Genomic DNA, 26,647 nt, shown 5'->3' on the forward strand with positions numbered 1-26,647 from the left:
TTTCTGGAACACGTCCATTCAGTCCACACTGTGACCCTAAACTCTCAGTCTCCTGACAGTTGATTCTACATCAAACTCCTGTTCTGACCTCTCCATTCAACCTCCTACTATGCCTCAATCATGCTCAAAGTAGGCTCAGGCTATATCCACACTACACCGGATAATTTTGAAAACGCCGGTTTCGAGTAAAAACGACAGACGTCCACACTAAGCGTTTTTCGAAATATCTCTGTCCACATTATGTGGGTATTTGGGTGAATCTCATCCTACTGGGCATGCGTAGGACTCACAGAAAACAAGCGAAGAGGAATCGGTATACTTGGTGCACGTATGTCCAGTTACAGAGTAGAAAAAACTTCAAAGGAATTGCTCTTGGCTGTCGCGCAGGAGGACTTAAAACTAAAAAAAACTGGAGCGTATGGAGGCAACCGACAGGGAGTTCACGGACAGTATGACACAGCTGACGACGAACATTGAAAAACTGACTAACTCTGTTGCATTAATAAAGCACCTTGTTAAATATATAAAACATGTCTGCATCAGAGTTATCTTGTATTTCTATACAATGTTACATTAGGCTGTTACACATCTATTGTCAGAGAAGTACTTGCATAAATAGGTAAACCACCTTCATACAAGCAAGGACAGAAAACAGGGCAAAGTGAGTATACTTATTTATTCAGTAAGCTATAGGTCAAAGTATTTGGTGAGTACATTTCTAACTCTTCTGGCTACAGTCTCGTTGCCGTCTGTTCTGAAATTGTTAGGTTGTGTGGGGGGTTACGTTCAAGAAAATAACGAAATGCCGCGCTGCCGCCATCTGTTCCGACTCGTCATGACAGTGTTTTTAAATAGTCAAAAAAGCTCACTTTACAATTTAACTTTCACATCGTTCACACCGACTGTGCGATATAACAGCCGTACGGCAGTGCTTGCAGAGTACCAAGCAGAAGCAGAAAAAGCATTGTTGTTGTGGTGTTGTCATGACAGTGTTTTTAAATCTCTCCGGTTACTCCGTACACACTACAACGGATATTAGGCGTTTTCAGATTTATTCACTCTGGAGATCGTTTCTGAAAATCTCCATTTTTGGGGGATGAAAACGCCGTTTCGGTGTGGACAGAAGGTCAAAGCGAAGAGAAAAAGCTGCATTTTCAAAATTATCCGGTGTAGTGTGGACGTACCCTCAGAGAACAACAAATTCATCTGTCACCTGGTGACCTGGAAGCCCTCAGGGCATAATTGAATTTAACACTCACAAGTAATTTACAAAACATGGAACAGTACAGCATAGGAATAAGACACTTGGCCCAAAATATTGAGCTGATTGATTGAAACTAGTAATTCGGTGGGGGCGCGGTTGCCAACACACATCAAGGATCATTGTAACACACATCAAAGTTGCTGGTGAACGCAGCAGGCCAAGCAGCATCTCGAGGAAGAGGTACAGCCTGATGAAGGCCTGAAACATCGACTGTACCTCTTCCTAGAGATGCTGCTTGGCCTGCTGCGTTCACCAGCAACTTTGATGTGTGTTGCTTGAATTTCCAGCATCTGCAGAATTCCTGTTGTTCAAGGATCATTGTGTTGCCCTTAAGGCATTTATTTGACCTTGTTGGGTCTACGCTTTAAATAATTTGTTTGTAACTATTTTCTAGTTAAAGTTAAAGGTTGGTAACTATGTTACTGTTTAACAAAGATAAATTCATTGTCTATGGTATATCGCGGCATGTGATGACGTCACCTCTGGTTTCGCTGCGTCTTGTGTGTAACTTCTGGTTCAGAGAAGGTGGAAAGGTGGATGCCATGCATGCAGCATGATCATGAAGAGCTCCGTTTCTACCCACAAAGAAACATTATATGTAGCGCCCCCGGCAAGCCTCAGGGTCGCTCAGCTCGCTGTCATCTGGGGAAACAGCCCTCGGCCCCGCCAAACTGGGTAATTAGTTTGTGTGGATGCTGTGTGAGGTACCCCACCCGGCCCAAATAACAGACAATACACCACATATGATTAAATGAATTACAGTTTATAGATATTACTGGAACTTTATAATTAATAGAGAATAAAATATAAAAGGAAAATAAAAGGCACCACACTTATCAAAGTTCAATCTCTTTGTGCACACACAGTTAGAACTTGGGATCCTCCTTCTTCACCCTGCGATCCCCTCGGACCACCTTGAGCTGCCGCCTGGGACCAGCAATGGTGGTCGACCAGACGCTCCACACGAGTCCGTCTCCGTCTCCTCTCCTCGCCGAACACCCTGGACCTCAGACTCCTGATGGGGGTCCGACCCCATTTGCCAACTCACAGCACCTTTTCCATCCTCATTCTCTCTCTCTCGCGCCTTCTACCCAAAACCTGCGCATCACAATAACTTACAGTCACACAGAAAGAATAACATCTATCCCAATTGGTTTGTTCACCCTCTTATCAGTAACCTAATCCAAACAAACTGCTAGCGGGAGGACTTTCTCAGCAGTTAACATAAAAAAAAAGCCACTTTAATTAGCTTAGGCAGTAACATAAAAGAAGAACCCCCTTACATATAGAAGCAACGCCGTAAGTTCATAAGAAAGTATTTGAAGTAAAAATATTAACATGGTTTCTGTTAAAGGAAGTGACGGTTGGAGCGGTGCGCGTGTTGGCTTTTCAATTTCAAACGTGGGATGGGCTCGGGCCCAGTGGTGGTTTGACGGGACCCCCTCGCTCCCTATCGGGGTGGCTGGAGACACTCGCTAAAAGAAGAGAGCGCTGGTGGTCTCCAGAATGAAACAGATGCTGTAAATGTTTGTATTTTTTTATCAACGGTTTTCATCATATGATGTTAATGTGGAAGAGTGAACAGTAAATGGTTAACCTTACTACGACTCTCTGGTTTAACTTGGTGTTTAGTCAGAGTTTCAACACACTGCACGAGAACACTACAGTGAAAAGGTGGAATCATTCGGTGTTTCGACAAGTGGTATGATGGCTTCGCGATCAAGCACCAAGTCACTTGTACTCAGCACCAAGAGCAGTCGGACATCCACAAGTGTGGCTGCCCTCACAAGAGCTGAAGCAGAAGCCGCCAAGGTGCGAGCGTCATACACTAACCAAGAAGCAAAACTGAAAATGGAAAAGGCTGCCAGAGAAGCGGAAAACCAGAAGGAAAAGGCTGCCAGAGAAACGGAAAACCAGAAGGAAAAGGCAGGATAGATACAGAATTAGAAATGCTGACGCTACAACGAAAAGCTGATGCGGCCGCGGTAAAAGCATGTGTTGGAAAATGCTGAAGGAAAGCACGTCCTAGATGAAACAGGAAAATCTATGTCAGAAAGGGCCAAATTGGAATGCACCAGCGAATATGTCCAATCTCAAATTGACCTGCAGATTCATTCTCCCTCTCCATACTTGCCTGTTGGCATCCCATCTCGTGTGGAATCACAGGGAAGATTTGTTGCATCGCGTCCACCTGGGGAAGACAACTCACAACTGCAACCTTGCCACAAACTCAAGTATGAAAGGGCTGACTACGAATACTTCCCGACACCAAGCTTACCAGATCCGGTGAGATCAAAGGCAAAGGCTGAAGTCAGAACATCAAATCCCATCATGAACGTACACACTGAATCATATGTTCCCCAACATATTCCCTCAGCTAGCGTGCCACCCGCAGCAGAACCCTTGGCACAGTATTTAGCATGACGAGACCTCATCAATTCAGGACTGTACCAGTTTGACGATAATACGTAGTACTCCTCACTCACCAGTGTCACCGGCGGAGTCCAGCTCACAGCAACCCAAGAGTTGGACCTATGACTAAATGGCTGGGAAGGAATCAAGTGAACAAGTGAAACGCATACGCTCAGTGTACGTCAGCAACCCCAAGGTAGCCTTACACAAAGCATGGGAGAGACTTCAGGACTGCTATGCGGCCCCTGAAATTATTGAGAGGGTGCTATTTCAACGGCTGGTTAATTTTCCTAGGGTGTTAGCCAAGGACCACACTAAATTACAAGAACTGGGAGATTTACTCATGGAGATTCAAGGTGCTAAAGAAGACGGCTATTTAACTGGCCTGTCATATCTGGATACTTCACGCGGAGATGGACCAATTGTGAACAAACTTCCATTTGGGCTGCAGGAAAGATAGGTGTCTATTGGCTCAGGGTACAAGGAAGAGAATGGTGGTCGATTCTCTCCCTTTGAGTATTTTAGTAGGTTTGCGTGCAAGGAGGCAAAGAGGCGAAACGACCCTAGCTTCATGAATCTTCATGAATCAAGGCAGCACCACAACTCATACCAAGCCAGTCAAACCCATTTTGAACAATTTTGTCATCAATAAACCCGTCTCAGTGCATAAAACCGGTCTCCGCAATCAACGATCACCCTAGCAAGAATTGTCCATTGCATGCCAAACCCCATTCCCTCAAAAAATGCAGAATGTTTCGAAACAAACCCTTTGACGAAAGAAAGGTACTTCTCAAGGAAAAAAGAATATGTTTTAAGTGCTATTCCTCTACCTCCCACCTTGCTAAAGAGCGTACGTTCCCCGTAAAGTGCTCGGAATGCAACAGCACTAATCATGATGGGGCCATGCATCCCGGCTCGTCACCGCAAACTGCCAAGACTCCTCCGCTCCCACAAGAGGACGGCGGGGAGGAAGAGGATTGCTCTGATACAACTATTGTCAGTTCAAGCTGCGGAGAAGTTTGGGTCTAGGTCAGTCAAGCCGTTTCGTGCTCAAAGATCTGTCTCACTAAGATATACCCTAAGGGAGCCAAAGACAAGGCCATCAAAGCCTATGTAATTCTGCACAACCAGAGCAACCGCTCCCTAGTGAGACCAGAGTTCTTCGAGTTATTCAGCGTAAAGGGTAATCCATTCCCATACTACCTCAGAACTTGCTCTGGCATTGCAGAAACATATGGCAGGAAGGTAGAAGGCTTCCAGCTCGAGTCACTGGATGGGAAAGTCATCATCAGTCTCCCTCCACTCTTAGAGTGCAATGAGATCTTAAATAACCAATCCGAGATTCCGACGCTATGCGCAGTGCTACACCAGCTCCATCTCCACCACATTGCCCAAGCACATCCCAGAACTGGATCCGGAAGCAGAAATACTCCTGCTGCTCAGGAGAGAAATTCTCAGGGCGCACCAAGTCAGGCAGCAGGTCAATGGACCACACAACACCCCCTTTCCTCAACATCTGGATCTGGGCTGGGTGGTGATAGGGGAGCTGTGCCCTGGCAACGTACAAAAACCGACAGTTAACATGATCAAGACTAAGGTGTTAGAGAGTGGCCACCGTTCAACTTCTCAGTCCTCCACAAGTGTTGCGTGTATCAAGGAAGCACAACAAAGGCACGAGCATAGTAAAGTAACTGAGAAGACACTGGGACAGTCAGTCTTCGCTCAAACTAAGCACGATAATAAACTTGCTCCATCGGTGGAAGACTCCATATTCTTAAAAACAATGAACACAAAGGTTTTTAGAGATGAAGCGAACAACTGGGTCACCCCACTACCATTCAGAGAACCGCGCCAGCGCTTACCAAACAACAAAGAGCAGGCAGTCAACCGGTTCACATCTTTACAACGAACCCTGAAAAGGAAATCTGAGATGCAACAACACTACGTAGAATTCATGGAGAAGATCTTCGCTAATGGGCATGCTGAGGTAGTGCCGCTGCTGAGAAAAGATGAGGAGTGCTGGTACCTCTCAACGTTTGGGGTATACCACCCACAAAGGCCCAACCAGATCAGAGTGGTCTTTGACTCTAGTGCCCAGTACTCTGTCATCTCCCTCAATGATGTGCTCCTCACAGGCCCCGACCATAATAATGCCCTCCTTGGGTTCTGTTGCGCTTCCGGAAAGAGAAGGTTGCGATCCTAGCAGACATCCAGCAGATGTTCCATTGTTTCTTAGTGCAGGAAGACCATCGCAACTTCCTTCGTTTTTTATGGCACAAGGACGATGACACCAACAATGAAGTCATTGAGTACCGGATGAAGGTCCATGTTTTTGGCAATAGTCCATCTCCTGCCATGGCCATCTACAGGCTGCAAAAAGCCATCAGAGAAGGCGCACAGGAGCATGGCAATGACACCGTTAAGTTTGTTGAAAGACACTTCCATGTCGATGACGGCTTGATATCGGTACAGAAACAAGCTGAAGTAATCGATCTGCTCTGACGAACACGGACCTCACTTGCTGAGCCAAACCTCCGCTTGCACAAGTTCACATCAAACTGTCGGGCAGTCATGGAGGCCTTCCCACCTGATGACTGTGCTCCAGCGATCAAGGACCTAGATCTAGGTGGAGAAACCTTACCCACACAAAGGAGTTTGGGTCTCCTTTGGGAGATCACAACCGACACATTCACGTTCTCTGTGCCGACCACGAACAAACCATTCACCCACCGTGGAGTTCTCCCAACAACGTTTTCGATCCCCTGGGTCTGCTGGCGCCAGTTACAATCCAGGGAAGATCCCTTCTCAGAGAACTTACCTCTGAGCTCTCCGACTGGACACTCCTCAAGCTAAGCAGATGGGAAGCTTGGAGAAATTCACTTCAAGACCTAAAACAGCTTCATGTCCCACGTAGGTACACTGTGACCTCACTCACCGAGGCCGTGCACAGAGAATTGTGTGTGTTCTCGGATGCATCAACCAAGGCCATCGGTGCTGTGGCCTACCTGAAAGTAGTTCGGAAAGGTGGTCAAGTTGAAGTAGGATTTGTAACTGGCAAGGCGAAACTAGCACCTCAGTCCGAGCCTACAATCCCAAGGCTTGAACTGTGCACAGCTGTCCTAGCTGTGGAAATGGCAGATCTTATCCAGGACGAGCTAGACCTAGAACTGGATGCCACCAAGTTCTACACAGACAGCAAAGTAGTGCTCGGCTATATCTATAATGAATCAAAATGTTTCTATGTGTATGTTCACAATAGAGTTCAACGCATCTGCCTGTCCTCAAAGCTCGAACAATGGCATTACATACATACAGAGGAAAACCCTGCAGACCACGCATCGAGATCCTTACCTGCATCCTGTTTGGCGCAAACTTCCTGGTTCACCAGACCCTCCTTTCTGCATCAGCCACCAGCAGAAAAGACACAAACAAGTGAGACATCTGAGCTGATCAAACCCGAGAGAGACTCGGAAATCCGGCCGCAGAAACAAACCTGTGCCACCTACCTGGAAGAATCAGTACGTACCACTGTCTGCTTTCAGCGATTCTCCACCTTGAACTCCCTAGTGAGAGGAATTGCATTCCTCATCCACATCACCAGATCTCACAAACACCCACCCCAAAATAACAAATGCAAAGGATGGTACAAATGTGGGTTACCTCACACTCCGGATGAATTGACCCAGGCAAAGGATGTCATCCTTAAAACAACTCAAATGGCAGCCTTTGCCAAGGAGCTTTCAGCCCTCCAAACTAATAAACCAATACCAAAGAACAGCCCTTTGAGGAAACTCAGCCCGATCCTAGAGAAGGATCTCATTTGCATTGAAGGTCGATTAGCATACTCTCACCAGCAATGCTCCTTGCACAAAAAGCAGGAGTTCCCCCTCCACCTGGAGACTTCTCGGACAAGGAATTGTACACGAAGCAATGGAGACAGGTTCAGGCTCTTGCAAATCAGTTCTGGACCCGTTGGAGCCACAAATACCTACCTTTGCTGCGACACAGACTGAAGTGGACAGCACCTCGCAGGAACCTTCAAGTTGAGGATCTAGTCCTGCTCAGGGACAAGCAGATCACCCGTAACTGCTGGCCAATGGCCAGAATCACTGCCACATTCCCTGGAAGGGATGAACATGTCAGGAAGGTCGAGTGAAAAACTACTGACCAGGGTGAAGTGAAAACTTCCCTGAGACCAGTTACAGAGGTAGTTCTACTTCTACTTAAAGACTGATCTAGAAACTAAAGTTCTATATCATGTTTATAGTGACCTTACAAAGGTCAGGCGGGGAGTGTGTTGCCCTTAAAGCATTTATTTGACCTTGTTGGGTCTACACTTTAAATAATTTGTTTGTAACTATTTTCTAGTTAAAGTTAAAGGTTGATAACTATGTTACTGTTTAACAAAGATAAATTCATTGTCTATGGTATATCGCGGCATGTGATGACGTCACCTCTGGTTTCGCCGAGTCTTGGGTGTAACTTCCAGTTCGGAGAAGGTGGAAAGGTGGATGCCATGCGTGCAGCATGATCTTGAAGAGCTCCGTTTCCACCCACAAAGAAACATTATAGAAGCAACGCCGTAAGTTCATAAGACAGAATTTGAAGTAAAAATATTAACGTGGCTTCTGTTAAGGGAAGCGGTGCGCGTGTCGGCTTTTCAATTTCAAACGTGGGGTGGACTCGGGCCTGGCGGTGGTTTGACGGGACCCCCTCGCTCCCTACTCAGGGTGGCTGGAGACACTCGCTAAAAGAAGAGAGCGCGGGTGGTCTCCAGAATGAAACAGACGCTGTATATGTTTGTATTTTTTTATCAACAGTTTTCACCATACGATGTTAATGTGGAAGAGTGAACAGTAAATGGTTAGTCTTACTACAACTCTGTCTCAATTGGCTCCGGTTTAACTTGGTGTTTAGTCAGAGTTTCAACACACTGCACGAGAACACTGCAATTATTGAGGTGTATCCGTTTGAGTTACCTGCAGAAATTGGTGGTAACAGAACATTGCATACACAATGATCACAGGATTGACCTTGGCAGCAGAGAACTACAATACCACACCAGTGGCTTTTGGGACCACCTGGAGAAGGGAACCATTAAAATAAGACTGGAAAATAAGAATATCAACAAGGACAAAGGTCTCCTTCTAAGTAAGAACTGGAATACAATTTTAAACAAGGTGAGACAGTGGAAACCTGATTGGTTGAGGACTAACCAACCAGGAGGGATGGATGATGGGAGCTGAATATATATACTACTGGACTAGACATGCCTAGACATCACCCCTGATGAAGATGGCAGAGTTCGTTATTGAAACGTCGGTTAAAATCGATACCTGGACCCAGCTGGAAGCCCGAGAAGAGTTTATGCATCATATATTCTGGAAAAAAACACTAGAATCTATTTTTAGTAATTAAACACATAAATAAATTAATCCCTTCAACATACACAATTATCTATACCCCTTCATTATCTGCAAATTAATGTGCCTAACCTAAGAGCTTCTTAAACCTCACTATCTTCACTCCTTCTCTTCTCCTCCCTCACATATCTCACCCTTTTAACCTGTAGATCACCTCACTCATGGTCCAATGTCCTCTTCTATCAGAATCCTTCTTCTTCAGACCTTTACCTCTTCCACCCTATCACCTCCCAGTTTTTCACGATATCTCCCTCCCCCAGCCTACCACCTGCCAGTTTGCACTCCTCAGCCTTCCCACAAATTCTTATTTTGGCTTCAGACCCTTCCTTTCTAGTAGTGATGAAGGTTCTCAGTCCAAAACGTCGTCTGTTTATTCCCCTCCATAGATGCTGCCTGATCTGCTGAGTTACGCCAGCAATTTTTTTGTGTGTTGCTCAAAATTTCCAGCATTTGCAGAGTCTGTTGTGTCTCTATGGACACTGGCTCTGCTTCTCTGATGCCGCCTGACCAGCCGAGTGCTTCCCGCAGTTTCTGTTTCTGGTTTGAATTTCCAGCATCAGAGGCTGTGCAGTTGTGAAACTTTTCACACAGTTAACCCTGACATGGAGGCCGCTAACAGTCTGTCTCAATTTCAGACTGTTTAATGGAGAGGATGGATCTGGCAGCACAGGAACAGTGTTTGCAAAGAACATGAGACACTAACTTAGGTCATCCTCATGTTTAAAGGAAGAGGAGGCAAAGAGGAGTGGAATAGATTGGCTGGTCAACTGTTGTCATATCAACAACCTTGCGCTCAATGTTCGCAAGGCCAAGGAACTGATAGTGGATTTCAGGAAGGGGAAGTCAGGAGAACAAACATTGGTCCTCAATGAGGGGTCAGCAATGGAAAGGATGAGCAGCTTAAAATTCCTGGATGTCAACATCTCTGAAAATCTATCCTCAGCCCACTATATTGATGCAGTCATGATGAGGAAATGCCAGAGGCTATACTTCATTCGAAGTTTGAGGAGATTTGGTATGTCACCAAATAATCTTGCAAATTTCTAAAAATACGATCAAAAACGTCTATAGTTGTACCGTGGACAACATTCTGACAGGCTGCATCACTGTCTGGTATGGAGATGCTACTGCACAGGGCTGAAAGAAGCTGCAGATGTTTGTAAATCTAGTCAGCTCCGTCTTGGGCACTAGCCTACAAAGTATCCAGGACATCTTTAGGAAGCCCTGTCTCAGAAAGGCAGCATCCATTATTAAAGACCTCCAGCACCCAGGGCATGCCCTTTTCTCACTGTTACCATCAGGTAGGAGATACAGAAGCCTGAAGGAACACACTCAGCAATTCAGCAACAGCTTCTTCCCTTCTGCCATCCGATTCCTAAATGGACATTGAAGCTTCGGACACTACCTCACTTTTTTTTAATATACAGTATTTCTGTTTTTGCACATCTTAAAAATAATCTATTCAACATATGTAATTGATTTACTTGTTTATTTATTATGTTTTATTTAATTTATTATTTTCTTCTCTCTCTCTCTCTCTCTCTCTCTCTCTCTCTCTCCCCCCCCCCCCTTAGATTATGTATTGCATTGAACTGCTGCTGCTAAGTTAACAAATTTCACATCACATGTCAGTGATAATAAACCTGATTCTGATTCTGATTTACCATGAAGAGTATCGGGACTGTTTGCATCACCATCTGGTATGAAGGGGCCATTGGACTGGACCGTAAGAGGTTTCAAAGTGTCATAGACTCAGTTAACTCCATCACGGACACAAGCCTCCACACCAATGAGGACATCTTCAAAAGGTAATACCTCAAGAAGGTAACATCCATAATTAAGGGCTCTCAGCAACTGGGACATGCTGTCCCCTCATTTCTACCATCTGTGAGAGGTACAGGAGGCTGAAGATCTACACTGAATGTTTTAGGAACAGCTTCGTCCTCTCTGCCATCTGATTTCTGAATAGTCTGTGAACCCATGAATACTATTCCACTATTCCTCTTTCATACTATCTATCTGTTTGTTTGTTTGTTTGTTTATTTATTTCAGAACTTATTTTCATTTGTTATGTCCACATGATACTACCACACCAAAACAACAAATTTCATGACTTACGTCAGTGACAACAATCCTGACTCTGATTCTAGTGCTGAAGATACAGCTCCTGCTTATCTATTTGCGAATGCATTCAAATAGTCCATTGGTTTAGAGAGGATTAAAGTCAAGTGAGTTAGTAAGGAAGTTGAGCATCAACTCTGATTTATTGATTGCACTGCAATACAGTCTTCCTTCATCATTTCATCACAGACTTTTTATTCGTTCTCTCTACGCTCATTCCCCTCTGAGTGACACTTAAAACATTTGTGTTTTCAGAATTTTCCTAGTTCTGATGAAAGGTCATCAGGCTGAAATATTGACTCTGCCTAATCCAAGTACATACAGTATTACTTGTCTTTATTTTATTTCTCCAGCATATCCTGCTCAATATGTATCCCTCAAAGGGCATCAGTGAGAAGAGTTATTTGGCCAATTGTCTACTGTAAGACTTTGATATGTGTGGTGTATGTAGTAGGTTTATTCCCTCCTTTACCTGTGACCACAGTCCAGAAGTACTTCAACGTGCTTTGCTATTCTGAGCTTGTGGAAGATACTTTAAAGTTCCAGGCAGCCAGAGGTTAAGTGCAAAAAGAACGGAGTGTTGCAGCATTATTTTTTAGGATAGGATAACTCCAGGGATAAAGACTGAATATTGTATAAAATACGATCAGTGCCACAAGAAGCAGCTGAGTTCCTACGTAGATCCTGCCTATCCTTCCCAGTGGGAGAGTGGTCTGGAACAACTTGTGTCACTGTCTGCAGAGATTGTGCAATTATGTCATTGTGCTGAACAAGCAGCCTTGTTATTGAAAAATGTAAAGATCAGCCTGATCTGTGGGGATTTCAAAGCTTGCTTTGACTATGCAGCCATGCAGGAGACACTAATTGCAGGCATGCCGCCTGCACGTTTCAATTTAGTTTCAAAAAAGAAAGATTTTACAAGCAGCCAACATCAAAAAGAAGTTGATCTCAAGGAAAGATTAAACAGTACAGCGCGAGGCGTGACTTGAAAAAATGCAGGGAAACAGCATTAAAATTAACATTTTTAAGCCTTATCAATACAGAATCTCTGAAAACATCTTCTCCGCAGTTCCTCAATAGTTAAGGATGACACCCGTAGAAAAGGATTTAAAGATCACTTTATTGAGCAGCTTTACAAAAGGGATTGGTTACCTGGCTGTTATTGCTTCTTGCTTTTCCGGACCAATGCTGTGCTAGGCGAATCTGCAGCTGTGAAAGTTTGTCCTTTGTGACAAGGGATTTAGAGCACAGAAGTTAAGAGATGGAGCTGGAACTTTCCGAACCACTGGCGACCCTGAATCCATAGGAGTACATACAGCTCTGGTTTCCATATTTAAGAAAGGGCTTGCCTCTGGAGATCAAGGTGTTGACATGAAGAACAGTTGATACTCACTGCAATTTGAAAGAATGAGAAGCGAACTTTTTGAAACACACGAGCTTCGAAGTGGCTGAAATAAATGACACCAGGAAGAAGATTGCATATGTACAAATAGTTCTGGTATAATGTAATAATTTACTCTCTACAGAAACCTCACATCACTGCAGAACAGGTTGTAGTTGGTTTCAAAGCACAAACTTTAGCAGTTTTTTCCCTGGTTAGTAGGGCAAAGCCAGCATGGTTTCCGTAAGGGGAAATCTTGACTGACAAATTTGTTGGAATTCTTTGAGCAGACAGGATAGACAAAGGAGGATCAGTGGATGCTGTGTTCTTAGATTTTCTGAAGGTCTTTGGTAAGGTGCTGCACATGAGGCTGCTTAACAAGATAAGAGCCCATGGTATTGCTGGAAAGATACTGGCTGACTGGCAGGAGGCAAAGATGGGTAATAAAGGATGTCTATTCTGGTTGGTTGTCTTAATTTTGAGTGGACTAGAATATAAGAGCAAGAATGTAGTGCAGAGGCTATATAGACATTCATCAGACTGCATGGATGATTGTGAAGAGTTTGGGGCCTATTATCAAAGAAGAGTTGTGCTGGCATTGGAGAGAGTCCAGAGGAGGTTCACCAGAATTATTCCAGTAATGAAAGGGTTAATGTACGAGGAGCAATTGATGGCTCTGGGCCTGTAATTGTTGGAGTTTAGAAGAATGATGAGGCATCTCACTGAAACTTATCAAATATTGAAAGACCTAGATAAGGTGGATGTGGAGAAGACATTTCCTAAAGTGGGTAGGTCTAGGACCAGCGGGCATGGCCTCAGAATAGAGGAACATCCAATTAGAACATAAGTGGGGAGGAATCTTTTTAGCCAAAGGGTGTTGGATCTGTGGAATTCACTACCACAGATGGCCGTGGAGGCCAAACCATTGAGTATATTTAAAGCAGAAATTGATAGGTTCTTGTCAAGTCAGGGAGTCAAAGTTTACAGGGAAACGGCAGGAGAATGTGGTTGAGAGGGATAATAAATCAGCCATGATGGAATGGCAGAGCAGATTCAATGGGCCAAATGGCTTACTTCTGCTCCTATGCCTTTTTCTTATGATTGCGTTGTAATAAATCTGGTGCACATAAGACCATAAGACCATAAGACAAAGGAGCAGAAGTCGGCCATTCGGCCCATTGAGTCTGCTCCGCCATTTTATCATGAGATGATCCATTCTCCCATTTAGTCCCACTCCCCCGCCTTCTCACCATAACCTTTGATGCCCTAGCTACTCAGATACCTATCAATCTCTGCCTTAACTACACCCAATGACTTGGCCTCCACTGCCGCCCGTGGCAAATATGCTCTCTCGTACTAGACTCCCCCATCATGGGAAACAACTTTGCCACATCCATTCTGTCCATGTCTTTCAACATTCAAAGTGTGTCTATGAGGTTCTCCCGCATTCTTCTAAACTCCAAGGAATACAGTCCAAAAGCAGACAAATGTTCCTCATATGTTAACCCTTTCATTCTCGGAATCATTTTAGTGAATCTTCTCTGTACCCTCTTCAATGTCAGCACATCCTTTCTTAAATAAGGAGCCCAAAACTGCCCACAGTACTCCAAGTGAGGTCTTACCAGTGCCTTCTAGAGCCTCAACATCACATCCCTGCTCCTATACTCTATTCCTCTAGAAATGAATGCCAACATTGCATTCACCTTCTTCACTACCAACTCAACCTGGAGGTTAACTTTAAGGGTATCCTGCACGAAGACTCCCAAATCCCGTTGCATCTCTGAACTTTGAATTCTTTCTCCATTTAAATAATAGTCTGCCCATTTATTTCTTCTGCCAAAATGCATAACCATACACTTTCCAACATTGTATTTCATTTGTCACTTCTTTGGCCATTCTTCCAATCTATCCAAGTCTTTCTGCAGACTCTCTGTTTCCTCAGCACTACCGGCCCCTCCACCTATCTTTGTATCATCAGCAAACTTAGCCACAAAGCCACCTATTCCATAATCCAAATCATTGATGTACAATGTAAAAAGAAGCGGCCCCAACACAGACCCCTGTGGAGCACCACTGGTAACCGGCAACCAACCAGAATAGGATCCCTTTATTCCCACTCTCTGCTTCCTGTCAATCAGCCAACACCCTATCCACGTATGTAACTTTACCGTAATTCCATGGGCTCTTGTCTTGTTAAGCAGCCTCATGTTTGGCACCTTGTCAAAGGCCTTCTGAAAATCCAAATATACAACATCCACTGCATCTCCCTTGTCTAGCCTACTTGTAATTTCCTCAAAAAATTGTAATAGGTTTGTCAGACAGGATTTTCCTTGAAGGAAACCACGCTGAGTTCTGCCTATCTTGTCATATGCCTCCAGGTACTCTATAACCTCATCCTTGACAATCGACTCCAACAACTTCCCAACCACTGATGTCAAGCTAACAGGTTTATCATGCCAGAACCATGCCAGAATTTATCGACTTTTGAAAGATCATTGCTAAAGCCTCCGCAATCTCCACAGCTACTTCCTTCAGAACACAAGGGTGCGTTCCATCTGGTCCGGGAGATTTATCTACCTTTAGACTATTCAGCTTCCTGAGTACTTTCTCTGTCGTAAATGTGACTGCGCACACTTCTCTTCCCTGCCACCCTTGAGTGTCCAGTATACTGCTGATGTCTTCCTCAGTGAAGACTGATGCAAAATACTCGTTCAATTCCTCTGCCATCTCCTTATCTCCCATTACAATTTCTCCAGCATCATTTTCTATCGGTCCTATATCTACTCTCACCTCTCTTTTACTCTTTATATACTTGAAAAAGTTTCTAGTATTCTCTTTGATATTATTTGCTAGCTTCCTTTCATAGTTCATCTTTTCCCTCCTAATGACTTTCTTAGTTTCCTTTTGTAAGCTTTTAAAAACTTCCCAATCCTCTGTCTTCCCATTAATTTTTGCGTCCTTGTATGCCCTCTCCTTTGCTTTAACTTTGGCTTTGACTTCTCTTGTCAGCCACAGTTGCATCCTTTTGCCATTTGAAAGTTTATTCTTTTTTGGAATATATCTGTCTTGCACCTTCCTCACTTCTCGCATAAATTCCAGCCACTGCTGCTCTGCTGTCCTTACCACTACTGTCCCTTTCCAGTCAACTTTGGGCAGTTCCTCTCTCATGCCACTGTAATTTCCTTTACTCCACTGAAATACCGACACATCAGATTTCGGCTTCTCTTCTTCAAATTTCACAGTGAACTCAATCATGTTATGATCACTGCCTCCTGAGGATTCCTTCACTTCAATCTCTCTAATCACCTCCGGTTCATTACACAATACCCAATCCAGTACAGCCGATCCCCTAGTGGGCTCAACAACAAGCTGTTCTAAAAAGCCACCTCGCAGACATTCTACAAATTCTCTCTCTTGAGATCCAGTGCTGACCTGATTTTCCCAATCTACTCGCATGTTAAAATCCCCCACAATTATCATAACACTGCCCTTCTGACAAGCCTTTTCTATTTCCTGTTGTAATTTGTAGTCCACATCCCTGCAGCTGTTTGGAGGCCTATAAATAACTGCCGTCAGGATCCTTTTACCCCTGCGATTTCTTAGCTCAACCCATAAAGATTCTGCACCTTCCGATCCTATACCACCTCTTTCTAATGATTTAATATCATTTCTTACCAATAAAGCCACGCCTCCCCCTCTGCCTACCTTCCTATCCTTCCAATACACCATGTATCCTTGGACGTTCAGCTCCCAGAGACATGCATCGTTTAGCCACGTCTCAGTGATGGCCACAATATCATACCTGCCAATCTATAGCTGTACGACAAGATCATCCACCTTATTCCTTATGCTGTGTGCATTTAAGCATAACACCTTAATAACACATAATGCATCCTTAATAACAAATAACACATAATGCAAATACTGATCCCTAATTAATCATATACAGTACTTTATAACCAATGCAACCTGTGGTCCCTAATCCAGGGATGGTGAACCTATAACATATGTGCCCAGGATGGCATGCACAAAAATTTTGTTGGCAGGAGGTGTGCAATGCTGCTCACCCCACAATTCGGAGGGAGGAGAAGATGGCAGCGCGACACAGTGCGCGCGGCCATTCCGAATGAATATTGATTATGTGTAACTAGGGGGCCGTGCACAATCCGGATTTGATGGAGACAGCCATGATAAGTGCAGAGGAACATCTGGAGTAATTTCTGAAATGCCTGCTTTGCTGCCGCTGTTACTGTGCGATCGAGAATCTCCGGAGACGAAGGCCCCAAATCCTCGGCTTTGCGTATCGCCCGTTGCCGGGGCTGGGGACGAGCGCTCGGCAGAGATGGTGCTTGGTGCTCGGTGTCGAAGAGGTGGTCAGAAGCTCGGAGTTTTCGGTCGGACTCGGAGTCGGACTGTGGTCGGATGCTTCCAGGATGCTGCATTGGCAAGTTGGCGGCGCTGGAGGTTTACCGTCTGCGTGAGATGATGGGACTTTCGAGAGACTCTGAGATTTTTGCTGTGCCATGGTCTGTTCTTATCAAATTATGGTATTGCTTTGCACTGTTGTAACTATATGTTATAATTATGTGGTTTTTGTTAGTTTTTAAGTCAATTTGTCATGTGTTTTCATGACATCATTCTGGAAAAAACATTTTATCATTTCTTAATGCATGCATTATTAAATGACAATAAAAGGGGACTGTGTGTCCTCATGATCATAATCATAATCATTCTTTACACACCAACCATAATAAGACAAACATTACTGCCGAATGATGTAGCAAATGATTTTTCACAGCCTGAGAGCAGGGAGATGCTTTAACAGGAAACGTTTCATGCCAGCTTGGTGCATGCTAGATGGTTGTAAGAATCTGTAACATTGAATGATACCATTTGAAATCCATGCAGACCTAACCAGTATTGGGATAATAATTCGGCCATTTGAAATTGGCTTTCGTCTGCTTATTTTTTTTCTTGTGTCATTTGAGACAGAATGCTTGATATTCTGTGATTTTTTTAAAGTTGTTTTAGAAATACAGCACGGTTACAGCCCTTCTGGCTTAACAAGGCTGCCTCACCTAATTATACCCATGTGCCAATTAACCTACTAACACAGTTGTCCTTGTGGTGATCAGACGTGGCAGTTTTCTCAAACACTTGATCTCCCAAAAGTGGAACATCTAACGATTAAGATTTGTATTGTATTTGCCAAGAGTGTTCTCCTCCTTGTTCCTAACCGCAGTTTCCATTCCGCCAACAGCTGACATTAATCAGGCAGTCACAATACTGTATGCTGCCGTCATCAAACAACAATCTGCCCACCCTGACGCATTTTAAATCATGATCAGGGGCTTCAATCAGGCTTGTTTGAAGAAATCTCTTTCCAATTATCATCAGCATACTGTGCACAGCACCGGTTGTCCTAACACATTCAACCACTGCTATACTACAATAAAGAATGACTACCATGTCATGCCTAGACTGCATTTTGGGAAATCTGATCACTTGGCTATCCTACCTGCCAACAGGCAGAAGCTAAATAGCAAGGCTCTAGAGATACGGACAACAAGGAAGTGATTGCAGGAGGCACAGTAGCCGCAAAGGGGTTGCTCCGAGACAATGGATTGGGCATGTACAAGGACTTATCAGAAGATGATTTGTTGTCAGGGACTTATAAAGACAATCGTAGATTACTATCTACTCACAAAATCATTCAGTGTCTTCCCCAACCAGAAGTACTGGATGAAACATGAGATCCACAATCTGCTGAGGGCCAGATCACTGGCACTCAGATCTGGTGACCAAGTAGGAAACAAGAGATCCAGGTATGGTCTCCAGCCATGTTGTGTTAAGGTCAAGATTAGGTCTATTATGGTCATATTGAATAGAGCCACAGATGTGGCCAGCATACAAGGAAAGTCTGCAGATGCTGGAAATCCAAAGCAATGCACTCTATTTATCTTCTGCACTTAATAACCAAACATACAACATTCACTTGGTCTCCTTGTTCAGCAATCCATGCCTCTAGTGTCCCCATTTTCAGCATCAGTGGTTCACATGAGAGAAGAAAACACCACCAACTCTTATTGTAATACCAACTACACTTTAAAGTTTACACATTAAAACCTCATTATTGTAAATATCTTTCACAAGGTCTAAATGCCGGTGCACATTGAGGTCAAGTTCTTGGGGACCTAGTTGAGATTATTTTAGCTCAGATACATTTGCATTTAGAATTCTTCACAAGCCATTAAGTATCTTCTGAATTGCAGCTACCATTTTAATGAAGTACAAGTTTTGAGGTTTGAGGTGTTTGCTTTAATAATGTCATGTAACCAAGGAGAGAGTGCACATGGAATGCTGTGTCTTTTTTTGGGTCCCCTCCCTCTAAAAGAGTCTCTTGAGGAGTTTCAGCTTGTCCCAGGGCCAGCAGGCCTGCTGTACGAGTAGGCTGGGACTGCATTTCAAAGCTTAGAGGAATATGAGCAAATCTTATTGCAAAATACAGAATTCTTGAAGGCCTTGGCAGGCCATTAGATTATTAGGTTATTAGATTATGAGGACACGCAGTCCTCTTTTATTGTCATTTAGTAATGCATGCATTAAGAAATGATACAATATTCCTCCGGTGTGATATCACAGAAACACAGGACAGAACAAGACTGAAAAACTGACAAAAAACACATAATTATAACATATAGTTACAACAGTGCAACAATACCATAACTTAATGAAGAACAGGCCATAGCACAGTAAAAAAGTTCAAAGTCTCTCGAAGGTCCCACAACTCACGCAGACGGGAGAAGGAAGAAAACTCTCCCTGCCATGCCCGACCACAGTCCGACTCTGAGTCGTCCGAAAACTTCGAGCTCGGATCAACCCTCTGACACCGAGTACTGAGCACCATCTCTATCCAAACGCTTCGACCTCAGCCTCGGTCGCCAGCAGCAGGCAAAGCCGAGGATTTTGGGGCCTTCCCTCCGGAGATTCTTGATCGCACAGTAGCAACGGCAGCAAACCGGCATTTCAGAAATTTCTCCAGATGTTCCTCTATACTTTCACGTCTGTCTCCATCAAATCAGAATTGTCCATGGCCCCTATTTAACTGATACAATATCATTTCACCGGAGAGCTGCGAGCGCTGCGTCGTCTCCTCCCGCCATATGCCAAAAGGCACTGGCAGTGGAAGTAAGGATGTTTCCTCTGCTATGGGAGTCTTGGAGCAGGTGGCCCTGTTTGAGACTAAGGAGTAAGCAGTTTAGTAACATGAGAAGGCTTAGTCATTGATTCCGTTCAATAGATTTCAGTAGATTGAGGGAATCGATTATTTACGTTAGAATTCGACACTCAAGTAGAGGACCAACAATGACTTGGATGAATGACGGTTGGCTAATTCTGCTTATTTGCTCAGTTTCTTGCACTTCTCTCAGGGAGATGAGATCTGTCAACTGAAATGAGTATTTTCAACTGTACTACAGTCACTCAGGAATGGAATGGAGTATTAGAATCAGAATCAGATTTATTCTCACTTCTCATGAACTTTGATGGTTTACAGCAGTAGTAACATAAAATAAACAAAAAAGATCACAAAATCAATAACGAGTATAAAACAGAACGAAGAATGAGATCCTGTTGATGGGTTCATGATCCAATCAGAGATATGATGATGGAGGAGAAGCCATTCCTGAATTGTGGAGCCCGAACACTTGACTCCAAGGGACCAGAGAGCACCGTGAATATTGCCAAGTCATTGAAGGGTATGGGTCTATTGTGTAGTAAGAACAGAAAGTGTAAGATAAGCCTTCCAGAAGTACGAGGAGACCATGAGTGAGTACACTAAATATCATGTAAAGTATGCCTGCTCCTGTTGTTCTATGAGGTGCAGAGCACAGCCATACTCTGATGAACAGTGAAAGACATTTATCATATGTGCAGCCTATTAATCCAGTGAATTGATTGTCTCACCTTCTTTATTCTTGGCTCATTGACTTCAGGAGGAGGAAACTGGAGGTCCCTATCAGGCATCAGAGGTGGTGGGAGTCAGCAACTTTAGATTATCATTTCAGAGGATCTGTCCTGGGCCCAGCATGCATGTTCTGTTGCAAAGAAAGCACTGTAGCGCTTAAGAAGTATGCAAAGATTCATCATGACATCTAAAACTTTCACAAACCTCTATTGATATGTGGTGCAGTGTATATTGATTGTTGCATCACAGCCTGGTATGGAAACACCAATGACATTGAACAGAAAAACCCTTCAGAAACAGTGGATAAAGCCCAGCACATCACAGATAAAGCCCCCTCAACCATCAGTCTCTTCAAGCAATGGCAATAATTTCTCTCAACTTCACTCTCCCCGTCACTGAACTGTTCCCACAACCTATGGAATCAATTTGAAGGACTCCTCATCTCACGTTCTCGATATCTAATGCTTATTTGTTAATATTTTTCTCTGTTTTATTTGCAGAGTTTGTTTTTGCACGTTGGTTGTTTGTCCGTCCTGTTGGCCGCAGACTGTCACTGATTCTGTTATAGTTCTTGGATTACTGTATGACTGTAAGAAAACAAATCTCAGAGTTGTATATGATGACATATATGTACTTTGATAATAAATCTGCTTTGAATTTTGATTGTCTCCATCTACTGGCAGTCATGAAAGTGCAAATGTACAGTGTCACAGCAACCGATCACTTCATGGTGCTCTGTTGCTGGACCTCTGAATTAAATTAAGACTGTTCACCTTCAATTCAACATGTCACAGATTTAAAGTGTTTTTATCTTTCAGTCAGGAAATAAAATCATCTTTAGTTTCTGATGCATTTGACTTCCAATCACTTAATTTGGATTCATGGTCTTTCAAGACTGGAGGAGAGAAAAGGGAGAGGGGGAGAGATAGAACCAAAGGAAGTGATTGAGACAGGTACAATAATTACATTTAAAAGACACCTGGATAAGTATATGCATAGGCAAGTTTAAGAGGGCTTCAACTAAGTGCAGGAAAATGAGATTATCTGAGGTGGGCACCATGGCCAGCATGAAGGAGTTGGACTAAATGCTCTCCTTCTGTGCCGAATGACTTAATGAATAAGACTTCCGAGCTGAATTTAAATCAAAGGATTCTAGCAGATCCCTAAATATTCACATCACCCCAAAAGGTCCATGGGAGCTGTTGCTGGTTGTTTAAAAGCTTTGAAACTGTAGCAAAGCAGTATTGTGGGAATTCTTTGCATGTATTTAACAAACAGACAGTATATCATTGAAAATTTCTTTTTTCCTCTCTCTGAAGTTTACTGATCAAATTTTGGACAATTAATTATTTAAGAGTACTGCCAACTAAAGGAGGACAGGTCATCATGACATTCCATTTGAGTTGAGCATAGTTTCACTACCTGAGCTTTTTTATAAAACCACTAAAAGGAGGAAACTATGGTTCTGGATGTTATCTGCATAACCTATGCCTTCTCTGTGAGATAGAACTCTTTCATTGCTGACATGCTTTTCATGATAAAAATATGTTTCTCCTCAGAAGCTGTAGCTGGTTTATAGTCCTTTGGCCTAGTTTGTAAGACAACCTTTTTTGACAGTTGAGCCCCTTAAGTAATTAAGTGTCACAATAATTACAGGCCACAAGTTATCACATACCCAGAGCAGTATAACCCTGTTAGAGTGAAGGGAACCTTGTCTAATAAGAGATATTGAAGCTCTGGTCAAGAAAAAAGGAAGCATAAATGGGATTTAGGAGATCAGAGAACAGTGAATCTCTTGATGAATATAGAAAAAGAATAAGAACACTCTTAAGAGGGATATCAGGAAGGGAAAGAGCAACACTCAACACCTATTCCTTCTTAACCTCTCCTGCCTATCACCACCCTGCTTCCCTTCCCCCACCCCTTGATCTTTCCCCTTACTGGTTTTTCACCTGGCTTCTCCTTCCCACCCTCCCCCCACCTTCTTTATAGGGCCTCTGCCCCTTCCCTCTACAGTCCTGATGAAGGGTTCCGGCCCGAAACGTTGACTGATCGTTTCCACCATTGCTGCCCGGCCTGCTGAGTTCCTCCAGCGTGTTGTAAGTGTTGCTTTGGCCCCAGCATCTGCAGGGTATTTTGTGTTTAGGAAGGGAAAGAGAGTATGAGATGGATCTGGTAGATAACATTAAGAAAATTCTCAAAAGGCTCTATAGCTGTATTGAGTAAAAGGGTGGCTTGGGACAGAGTAGATCCCCTCATCAGGGTTGTATTTGTTTTCGGCACAGGAAAGGGGTAGGACTCCTCATGAATATTTCTCCCTGGTGTTTACTGATGAAAAGAATCATGGTTGTTCAAAGAATAATGGGAACATGTTGAGATGTTTTCATATTACAAGGATGGAGATACAGTACTTGTAACTTAAAGCTCATTAAGGTGGATAAAATCCCCAGAGCCTGGCTGGGTGATCCCTGGGCTCTGTGTAAGGCAAAAGAGGAAACTGTGGAGGCACCTGCTGAGATACTTGCTTCATTATTAGCCACTGCTCTGGCTCCCAAAGACTGATGTGGTAAATTTGATTTGCTGTTTAAGAAGGGTAGCAAGGACACTTTTGATCATTCTAATATCACTGGTTACTGGAAATTATTCTGGGGGAACAGAATCTACAAGCACTTGGTTAGACAGAGTCTGATTAAGAGTATGGTTTTCTGCACGGAAATTTGCATTTGACAGAATTTTTTTGGTGATTCTTGAAGATGTAACTAGAAGTGTAGATGTGGGTAGGACAGTGTCTATTTGGTCTTCACCAAGACCTTTAACAAGGTCCCACATGGTAGAAAGGTCTGGAAGATTAGTTACCATAGAATCCAAGAAGAGCTATTTAAGTGTATTCAAAATTGGATCAGCGAAAAGAAGCGGATGGTGATGGATGAAGGTTGTTTTCTCGAAATGGAGACTGGAGATGAGTCGTGCGTCACTTTGGTCAGTGTTGGGATCGTTATTACTCATTATTTACAAAAACAATTTGGATACGAATACACAAGGCTTGATCAGTAAATTTTCAGATGATATAAAAGTAGGAGTTGTTGATAGTGAAAAAGGTTATAATAGATTACAGGGGATCTTGATCAGTTAGTGAACGGGATGAAGGAATGGAAATTAGATTTCAATACAGATATGTGTAAAGATGCACTTTGGAAAGTCAAACCAGCATAAGATTTTTACTATAAATGGTAGGGAACTGTGGAGTGTAAAGGAACAGAGGGATACAGGAGTACAAGTGCATAGTTTGTTGAAAGCAGTGTCACAGGTAGACAGGGTGATGAAGAAGGCATTTATAATGACAGCATTCAACCAGGGCACCTTGTTTTGGAGTTGGGACATTATGTTACAGTTATGTAAGTTGTTGCTGAACATACACTGAGAGTATTGTTTATAGTTTTAGTTACCCCGTTAAAGGAAAGAATTAGTTAAACTGGAAAGAGTGAGAAAAGATTTATGAGGATGCTACCAGCCAATGATTTCTGCTGTATATTAACAATCTTATAAAAGTTTGTTATACTTGATCTAAGTGAAGCATTTATTGCTCTAGACTTCGTCACCCTGTTCCAAAAATCTATTGGACTGTTTTCATATGCCCTCACATTGCAAATTAAAACCAGTAATGCTCAGGGAGCTGGATTTGGTTCCAATCTCGGGTGCTGTCTGCCTGGGCTTTGTAGAAGCCCGCTATCCCTGTGTGGGTTTCCCAACATTTTTGCTTCCTCCCACATTCCAATGACATTGATGAGTTGATTCATTGGCTGCTATAAACTGCCTGTGGAATAAGAGGGAGGCAGGAGCGAAGGGCGGGGAGTGTGGGTGTCGTTGAAAGGAATGCAGCAGTTAAATTGGGGTTGGTGTGGATGGGTACTCAGTATGAACATGGTGTGTTGATATGTCTATGTTCTATGTTCTATGATATAAAATATTTATGGGTGGAGTCCAGGAACTGCAAAGATAAAAAGACCCTGATAGGAGATAACTATAGGCACGTGAATAGTAGTCAGGATATAGAGTGCAAAATACACACAAAGATTGAAAAAGCATGTGAGAAAGGCAAAGTTACAGTGAGCATAGGACTTTAATGCAGGTAGACTGGAAATCAGGTTGGTAGTGGACCCCAAGAAAAGGAATTTATGGAATGTCTACATGATGGTTTTTAGAGCAGTTTGAGGAAAAGCCCACTAGGGAATAGAAAGTTCTGGGTTGGTATTACATAAAGAGGCAGACTTGATCAGGGAACTTAAGGTGAAGGAAACCAAAGGAAACAGTGACCACAATATGATGGAATTCACCCTACTGTTTGAGAGAGAGAAGAGAGTGAAGATCAATATCCTCATCACAGTTTTGCTAGAGCTGTTGGAGAGTGTTTAACTAATTTGCCGGGGGGTGGGAACTGGAAAGATAGGTTTGAGGATGAAGCAGTTGATACCCAAGTAGATGCAGTATATAGTGAGACTGAGAGGAAGGACAGGCAGATGATACGGAAGAATTGCAATCAGACAGATGAGTTGAATTGTAACATGGGGACAAATCATAAACGGTTATGAATACAGGACTGATGGTACTATATCTGAATGCACACAGTTTATGGAATAAGGTCGATGATCTTGTACTGCAGTTAGAGATTGACAGGTAGGAACTTATGGGCATTACTGAGTCCTGGCTGAAAAAAGGTCATAGTTTGGAGCTTAGCATTCAAGGATACAATTGTATTGAAAGGACGGGCAGATCAGCAGAAGATAGGGCATCTCTATTGGTAAAAAGAGTGAAATAAAATCCTGAGAAAGAGGTGACATTGCATTGGAAGAAGTAAAATTCTCGTGGGTAGAGTTAAGAAACTGCAAGGATAAAAAGACCCTGGTAGAAGTTATATGTAGGCTTCCAAACAGTCAGTATTACAGTGGAGTAAGAGGAATTACAGAGGCATGAAAGAGGAAGTGTTCAAAGTTGATTGGAAGGGGCCACTCACAGAGGTGATGGCAGAATGACAAAGGCTGGGGTTTCTGGGAGGAATCCAGAAGGCTTAGGACAGATACAATCCAAAGAAGAAGATCTATTCTAAGGGCTAGATGATGCAACTGTGGTTGATGAGGAAATACAAAGCCAGCATAAAAGCAAAAGAGTTGGTGTATAATTTAGCAAAAAAATATTGGGAAGTTAGAGGAATGCAAAGGCAACTGAAAAAACCTTAAGGAGAGAAAAGAATAAATATAGTCATAGTCATACTTTATTGATCCCGGGGCAAATTGGTTTTCGTTACAGTTGCACCATAAATAATAAATAGTAATAGAACCATAAATAGTTAAATAGTAATACGTACTATTTGAAATATGAAGGTAAGTGAGCCAATAATATAAGAAACAAATACGTATAGAATAAAAGAGAGGTGAGAGTAGATATTGGACCAATGGAAACTGACACTGGAGTGGTTGTAATGGGGACAAAGAAATGGCAGATGAACTTAAGAAGAATCGTATATCATTCTTCACTGTGGAAGATACTAGCAGAAATTTGAGAATGTTGGGGGCAGAAGTAAGCGTAGTTGATATTATTAAAAAGAAAGCGCTAGGAAAGCTGAAAAGTCTGAAGGTCGATAAGTCAACTGGACAAGGTGGATTACACCCAACATTTTGAAAGAGGAAGCTGAAGAGATTATGGAGGTATTAGTGAATGATCTTTCTGTAGGAGAGGAAAATTGCAAATGTCACCCACTCCTTACAAAGGGAGAGAGGAAGAAAAAAGTAAATTATAGGCTAGCTAGCCTGATTTCAGTAGTTGGAGAGGTGTTGGAGTCCTTTATTAAGGATGATGTTTAGGGGTACTTGGAGGTTCATGAGAAAATAGTTGCAACACTATCTGGTATGGAGGGGCCACTATACAGGATTGGAAAGTTGCAAATTCAACCAGCTCCATCATGGGTACTAGCCTCCCCAGCATCAAGAACACCTTGAAAAGGTGATGCCTCAAGAAGGCTTCATCCATCATTAAGGACACCCATCACCCAGAACATACCCTTTTCTTACTACTGACATCAGGAA

This window comes from Mobula birostris, chromosome 9 (genome assembly GCF_030028105.1).
Source record: "Mobula birostris isolate sMobBir1 chromosome 9, sMobBir1.hap1, whole genome shotgun sequence".
In the NCBI taxonomy this organism is placed as follows: Eukaryota; Metazoa; Chordata; class Chondrichthyes; order Myliobatiformes; family Myliobatidae; genus Mobula; species Mobula birostris.